Genomic DNA, 6,043 nt, shown 5'->3' on the forward strand with positions numbered 1-6,043 from the left:
AGTCTGATAGTAGTGAGATGCCTTGTCTTAATGATCCTTACTGGGTTTCCCTGCAGAGGAATCATAATTAAAATAACTAATAGAACTGTTGCTTGGAAAGAGTTGGGGTATAATAAAAGAAGAAGGAAAAACCCATATCCATTCTACATTCTGACATGCTGACAGTGGCTTAAGTTTCTAAAGTGTTTACCAGATGCTGAGGGCAAGGTGGGGAAGAGAAAGCTTTTCTGTGTATGGATATTTTAAACTCTGTTGACAGCAGCCTTTGGAAGACCCCCTATTTGGTCCTGTTTTCTGACCCATCTCTGCCTTTTCAGGTTAATCTTGTGATACAAGTGACAGCATTTAAAAGCTTTCGCCTTTTAATTCTCGCTCCTTCCTATTGTGAGCCCTGAGCTGTCTTCTATGCACTTTTGCCATGTCTACTGTTTAGTCTCTTTGTGTTGTTACTTGGGTGCAATAGCAACTTCTCTGTGCATTCCATCTTTCAAGTTGTGTAAAGTTCTTTTTTCTCTGAGGGTGTAGGGGTGGGGGGAGTCCGCATGATTATATTTTAATGTAGAAAATGTGACATCTGGATATAAAATGAAAATAAATGTTAAATGGAAGTTACCTAGAGTGACTCTGTATCTTCTAATCAGAAAAACAATAATAACAAGTGGATATATAATATATAATCACCTCTTTGATTTAGTTTTGAACATCATAACTAGTGTTGTACACTAGCCTCCTGTGTTACAGGGATATGGCCCATGTTTTATATCCTTCTGTCTTCAGGCTGACCTTTCTACCTTCCAAGCTCTTTCCACAGTAATATATCTTCCAACATACTGTGTTTTGATTCAAGCTTGAGAGTTACTACAAGTGTTTTACAGCATTGTTAAAACATTTTTCAAGACCTCTAGAACCTATCTGCAGTGGATGAAAGAGGATGATAAATAGAAAATGAAACACATATTGAAGCATGCCAAAACTTGCTTCAAATAATACCTTAAATAGACATCCAGAATATAAAGAAAACATGGTGGTTAAGGACAAAGGTGTGGCATCATGGAGGCTTCCATTTCTCTCCCTTCTTCAAAGCAGTTGTTAGGAGATATAGAGGAGGAAGGGACCCAGTCATGCAAGAACTAGGTAGACCTGTGTTCTAATTCTGGTTCTGCCAGTATTCATGGGACCTTGTTTAGTCTTTAAAAAATTTGACTCTGCCTGTGTTCCTTTTAGGGTTGTTAAAAGGACTATGGCCAGTGCCCGGTCCCTGGTAGGCACTCGTTGTAGACCACTTTTATTAACAAACTCTTACTGAGGCAGATTTGACTGAGTATTCTTACATAATACTTAGGAAACATTGACTTAGTACCACTCTTGTTACTTACTTTTTAGTGGAAACATTAACGTACCTTTTTTTAAGTTTAATTTAAGTACTCACACCCAACACGGGCTTGAACTCGCCACCTCAAGATCAAGAGTCGTATGCTTTTCTGACTGAGCCAGTCAGATGCCCCTTAATGTACCTTTTTGTACCAGTGATAAGACCTAATTAAAGGACCAGTTAAAAATGAGACTTTAACATGGACCCTTGTGATTATGTAATTTAAAAAAGGAAATATTTCAGTCGACTTCTGGGAAGAGAAAAAGTATTTTCAAAGGCCAGGCTAACTAGATGACTCATTAAACATTTATTGCTTTTAGTTGATTGTCATTTCGCTTTGCGAGATTTCATGGAAGTAAAAAGATGTTTTCAGACTAATAAATACCTCACTAAGCTGTTTTATTTTCAAATGTCTGAGGTCAACAAAGCATTGTGTGTTAGGTTTTAAAAATGAAAGTTATGTGACTTACTACCAACTGTAGTTTTATTCCATATCCTTTTACCAAGTTGGGGCTGAACACCTACCTAGTGCTTAAGTGAACTGTGTGGTCATCCTCTATATGAAGCCCTGCAATAGTTGAGGAGGTGACTCTGTGTTTAGAAATAATGAGAAATCTCTTTCAGTGACTAATTACTCACAGAGCTTTGTATCCTCAGCAGGAGTGGCCCTGAAGGGCTAGAGTTAGGAATTTCAGGGCTTACACCAAAAGTTAAGCTTTTTGAGGGGAGGTGAGACGGGGTTGTAGGAGCTGACAAGAACCTCAGGTCCATCTTCATTACTTTTGACCAGTTATATTCTTCACTTCCACAAGAGGGCAACAGCTCTTCAACAGCCATGCTCTGGCTAAACACTGAGCCCCAGAAATGGGGACACTTTTCACCTGCAGCAGCAGGACAATCAATGACTCATTGAATCAAATGGTGTTTTAGGGGCTACACCTTAGCCTGGGGGCTACAAGGAAACATGCTGTAATAAAAATAAACCAAAACCAAAACTGGTGCAAAGAGCAACTTCTGACTGGACTCAGAAGTTCTAGATTAGAAAGATTGCAGAGCCTATATGGTCCAACTCTCTCCTGATAATTGAAGGCCCTTTTAAGCATCGGAAACATGGAAACCCCGGTTCTGGTGAACATGGAACTGTCTCAGGAGGCAGTCTACTTCAAGGATTAGCCTCTCTGATGGTTGGGATGCACCCAAGTCAAGGTAAACTGCCTCTGGATAACTTTACCTTTTCTTTTTTTAAATCTTGGCCTGTCCACCAGGGCTCTTCCATGTGATAACCCTACACTGCTCTGAAGATAGTTGCCAATTTTGTCTTCTTCAGTCAAATTTTTCTAGTTGACCCCTCACTTTATGGGTGATGGAATTTTTCAGTAACTTAATAGGATCCGCATCTGATCTAGAACGGGAATCTTTGTACTTCTGTTCTAAGCTTTATGTTGTCCCCAGAATAAGAAGTTTCTCCAAGAGGCTCAGCCCATGAGAATCAAGTAGTCTCTGGAACTGAAATCATGAAAACACTAAACATGATTTTTTGGACTAACTCCCATTGAGGCTAGGATGCTGATTCAAGCTTAGGCTACTGGAAATCTCAATATGCTCTGAACTAAGACATTCTGTTCTCTGGTTCTATTGTACTTTCCCCCAGGATCTGCTTATTCAGTAGCACTCAGGTGGAACCCAAGCACTAGGGAATTTCATTAATGGTTTACCTAATAGATACTCATTGTACAGATAAGACTCAAAAAGTACAGGTAAGTAAAAAGAAATAAGAATCCTATAATCCTACCACTCAGAAGAAACTACAGTTTGTCATATAGAATCCCTTAACAATTATGGCTTCTTTCCCTAGATACTATGTATACCAGATTACGGGAGTTTAAACTACAAACTCTTAATACATACACTTACAAAACAGTTATGTATTTTAATTGAGTGGTTAAAATAACACGGCACGTAAAACAAAAATAATTTCAAAATAAAGTTCTTTTGTTTAGATTTCTTCAACTACCATGAACACAGTACTTCTTAAAAGCCCCTTCTCATTGGTCCACTACTTCTGTCTCCTTCAGTGCCTTTGATCAAGGCCACAGTCAGGTCTGAGGAAACTTTTCCATTATGCTGCTTTCTAAATTTTTTTTTAATGTTTATTTTTGAGAGACGGAGCATGAGCAGGAGAGGAGCAGAGAGAGAGGGAGACGCCGAATCTGAAGCAGGTTCCAGGCTCTGAGCTCTCAGCACAGAGCCCAACACGGGGCTTGAACCCACAAACCGTGAGATCATGACTTGAGTCAAAGTCAGACACTTAACTGACTGAGCCACCCAGACAGACCCTCATTATGCTGCTTTCTATGCTCTCTTCCCCTTTTCTATCATGAGACCTCAGGAACCAGGGTGGTCAGGCTGAACCCTGTGGGAGGGTGGAGAAGGAAAGCAGGCTGAGGTTCCAGTAAAGCTAGAAGCCCCCACTCTACTTGAAGTCAGGGGTAGGGGCAGGGTAAAACCTGAAAGGTTGTATGCTCGTTTCTGGGCCACCCAGAGAGGGACTTGGCCCATGAAATGTACCCCTGAGTACTTCAACAATGCCAGGCAGTTACTTGTATGTTTTGCCAAGGATTCTGAAAGATAAAAAACACAAGTATGAAAGATGTTTTAAGCCAATAAGGGCTGGTGTGGAGAAATTTAATCACAGGTTCAGGCTGCATGCCATGGTTTATAGGAGTATCTGCTTTGACAGATCATTACCTGAAGCACTCAATGTGCCCTGGACTGTTGCAGGTCATACGGTTGTAGGTCATGCAGGAGAATGGTTACTCGTGTGTGTGTGTGTGTGTGTGTGTGTGTGTGTGTGTGTGTGTGTTTTAATAGCAGCTATACTGAGATAGAGTTTACATACCATACAATTCACCTACTTAGAATACTTGCCATTCAGTGTTCTTAAGTATAGTCACAGAGTTGTGCGACCATCACAATTTTATAACATTCTGATATCCCCCCCCCCCCAAAATCCTGTACCAATGAGAAGGCACTCCCTATTTTCCCCAGACCCTATCAGTCTGTATGGATTTGCCTATTCTGGACATTTTACATAAATGGAATTATGTAATATGTAATCTTTTATAACTGCTTCTTTCACTTAACCTAATGTTTTTAAGGTTATCCATGTCTAAGCATGTATCGTGCTTCTTTTTATTACTGAATAATACTCCATTGTATGGATATACTAATTTTGATTTATCCATTCATCGGTTGATAAACATCTGGGTTGTTTCCACTTTGTGACTCTTCTAAATAATACTGCTATGAACATTCATGTACAAGCCTTTATGTAGACATATATGTCATTTCTCTTGAGTATAAACCTAGAAGTAGCATTACTGGGTCACATGGTAATTCTGTTTAATCTTTTGAGGAACTACACAACTGTTTCCGAAGCAACTGCATCAGTTTACATTTCCACCAGCAGTATGTGAGGGTGGGATTTTTAATACCAAAGAACGTTTTGCTTGAGAAGCAAGTAACTTCTAGAAATCTTACTTACTGTGCTTTTAAAGATGTATTTAATGCCATTTTTAAAATTAGACCTTTATTTACTATGAGACCAACTGCTTAAATACAGTTGAAATTGAAGATATATGAATGTTGCAGCCTGCCTTTTTACTTAATTGCCTGTGAAGCTGCACTTATCAAGCATTCAGACAGTTTAATGACTGTATAATACTTTATTATAAGTAGACCATATTTCCTCTATTGTTTAACACTTGAGATAGTTTTAACTCTCACTTATGCTGTGATGCATTTGTTGGTATATAAATAATTGTATTGTGAGCTATTTACTTAAGAGATTTCCAAAAGTATAGTAAAAAGAGTACAAACACTACTAAAGCTCTTGACTTACACTGGCAAACTGCTTTTAAAACATATTTATGACAACTTATGGTCCCACCATCAGTGTATGAGTGTTCATTTCATTTTGCCCACACTCACCTGAGTATTTTTCTTTGTTAAATATAATCAAAAACAGCATCTTGATTTTAAGAAAAAAAAATTCTATTAAGGTAACATATAGACAATTACATAAATCATTAATGTATAGCTTGATGAATTTTCACAAAGTGAACACACCTATATAACCAGATGCAACTCCATGGACTGGACATTTCTAGCACCTGAGAAATTACCATCATGCTCCTTTCCAGTGACCCAACCATTCCCCACTCACTCCCCAGGAAAACCACTATCCTAACTTCTAATACCATGGAGAGGGTGTGGGGGAAGCTTTGCTAATTTAATTCATATAAAATGTATATTATAATAAATCAAGTTACCACAAATCCCTAACCTTTTTAGCCATTTGTGTTTCTTTCAGAAATCTAGGTCCTATACTTTGCAAAGATAGATTTCCTTATTTTCAGTTCAAAACTTGGGTGGGAAACAACACAGCCACATTTCTAAATCCCAGGATCTCAGATTTGACCTGGGCCAGTGTGCCATGCTTCTTAATGTCCCGTATCCCTCCTGGGAATCCACTGGGACTTTCTTATCATCTTGCTTAGGTAATGATGGGTTTTTTCCTGCCCCTCATACATCATCAAGCCAATCTCCAGAGGATACCACTCCAGGATTCTAAGCCAGTAATAGAATTTTCACATGAATGAAACATTTTAC

This window comes from Lynx rufus, unplaced genomic scaffold (assembly GCF_022079265.1).
Source record: "Lynx rufus isolate CCGP_SWC_20201006 ecotype Redwood Valley unplaced genomic scaffold, mLynRuf1.p SCAF_3, whole genome shotgun sequence".
Taxonomy (NCBI): Eukaryota; Metazoa; Chordata; class Mammalia; order Carnivora; family Felidae; genus Lynx; species Lynx rufus.